Below are 2,271 nucleotides of genomic sequence, written 5' to 3' on the forward strand. Positions count from 1 at the left end.
TGCTAAGACAAAGAAAGGCACAAGTGATAGGAGAGGAAGAAAACAGCCACATAAAAACAGGAGGAAGTGAAAAAGCTGAAAAGTAGAACTGTGAGCTGGTGAGGCTCACAGAAGAGAAAGCAGTGAGGACCAAGGGGGCAGCTGTTCCACAGAAGAGACCATCGGTAACATCACGGGTCTGAGGCATCACAGAATATGCCACCTCTAAATACACCACTTTGGCATAAGGATTGTCTTTTTTTTTTTTTTTAATTAGCATTTATTTTAATCTGAATTTACTTTCAGGCCATAAGTTTTGCTTCTTCAGTTTCCTCGGAGATATCTTTTTCTCCTGTGCAGCCTTCTCTTCTGGTTCTGGAACAATCTGCTCTTTCTCAGTAGGATCAGCTCAGCGTGGCAGGGAGAGCTCCGTGTGGGGTTGATCCGCCCATGAGCTCTGGAAGTTCTGCCGCATCTCGGGGGCTTTGTTTACCGGGAGGTGCTCAAAGGCCAGAGAATCTACGTCTAAATCCTTAAGCTCAACATGATTTTCTGCATTTTTAAGCATATGCAGCAAGAAGTCAGCACTTTTCTGGGGCTATCAACCCTGTGTCTAGCCCCACTGGTTGGCCTGGGCACACCTACCAATGCCACCATTGTAACAAAGGCATGGCACACATTGCTTCTGCAAAGCGACATCCTTCAGACCCTTGGTGGCTTTTCATATATGCTTACTCTTGATGGCCTGGGCAGTTTCACAAGTGTTCTTAAAGTGAACATGAAGATTCGAACCTCTTGATTTGCATGATTTTGTGGGGTTTTCTGGGTCAAGTGAATAGTGAACCATTTTCAGAGGTCACCTCAGGTCACTTTGGGGACGAGCAGAGCAGCATAAGGATCATCTTGAGTGAAGGCAAATGAGAAGAGGCAGATACAAGCAAAGCTCTCTGCCTCCCCCTATTTATCCAAAACCAGGACATGAGTTTGTAAAGGTCACTCCCCTTCCCTGTCTACCATCCTAGACAGAAGTTAATCACCAGGTACAATTCTATACACTTATCAGCCCACAAATGGCACCAGAGGAATCTATACAAACTTTACTAGCCAACCCTTATCTTCCATTAGGCTCCCCATATATTTACTTCCCACAGTTTGTCACCCTAGAAACTCAAAGTCCTTTTCCTTTGCCTTGTCACTTCTCTAAAATTTTGTGTTCTTTTGTTAAGCTGCTATAAAAGCCAAAGTTCTAGCCACTTCTTTGAGTTACTTATTGCTAAGTGTTCCCATGTGTATTTGATCAATGCTGATGAAATAAACTTTTTTGTTTTTCTCTTGTTAATCTAACTTTTGTCAGTCTAATTTATAAGGCCCCAGCCAATGAACTTAACATGGTACTATAGGCTAAATGTCTGTGTCCCCACAAAATTCATATGTTGAATGAATGTGATGGCATTAGGAGGTGGGGACTTTGGGAGGTTATTAGGACATAAGGGATTATGGCCCTTATATAACAGACCTTAGTATGATCCTTTACCCCTTCTGCCATATGAGGAAACAGAAAAAAGATGGCCTTCACAGGACACTGAATCTTCTGGTGCCCTGATCTTGGACTTCCCAGCCTCCAGAATTATGAGAAATAAATTTCTGTTGATTATAAGCCACCCAGTCTATGGTATTCTGTAGCACCTGAGTGGACTGTGACAGATGGATAGAGATAAAAACAATTTTTCTTCTCCTATAGGTCACACCAGCCAGGAATGATGATCTAGGCTTCAAAAAAGAAGGGAGTCACACATCTAGACTTGCATGGTTTGGCAATTCTTACCGCTTCCCCGAGTAAGGTGTGATGGATGGTGCAAGACATGTGGGGTTCTTCTAGATATCTAAAAAATAATACTCAGTAAATCATAGTTAAAAATCCCATCAAATGTCAAATATCTTTGGGACATTTTGAGGAGACACTAGGCTAATGCTACTGAAACAAGTGCCCAAGGAGGAGCTATCTGTACCTCTGGCCCACTCAGAAAGCAGAGGCAAGGACTACAAAACAGAAATTTGGATGTAGAAGGTTACAGTTGTAAGGGTTCGGAATGAGTCTCCCTAAGATGTGCTTCTGTGGTATGTGCATTGTTTTTTGTTTGTTTGTTTGTTTTTTATTGATTTCAGAGAGAGGAATGGAGAGGGAGAAAGAGATAGAAACATCAACGATAGGAGAGAGTGACTGATCGGCTGCCTCCTGCATGTCCCCTACTGGGGATCGAGCCTGAAACCCCTGCATGTGCCCTGATGGGG

The 2,271-nt window shown here is 43.0% G+C and overlaps 1 pseudogene across 1 annotated transcript; it reads right to left on the reverse strand.

The window, feature by feature from the left end:
- Nucleotides 1–259: 259 nt before the first annotated feature.
- On the reverse strand, nt 260–826 carry LOC308552189 (large ribosomal subunit protein uL22 pseudogene; annotated as a pseudogene). Its single transcript has one exon. The product of its transcript is annotated as a large ribosomal subunit protein uL22 pseudogene (transcript).
- Nucleotides 827–2,271: the final 1,445 nt, after the last annotated feature.

Source organism: Miniopterus schreibersii, assembly GCF_964146895.1.
Source record: "Miniopterus schreibersii genome assembly, chromosome: 1".
Lineage (NCBI taxonomy): Eukaryota > Metazoa > Chordata > Mammalia > Chiroptera > Miniopteridae > Miniopterus > Miniopterus schreibersii.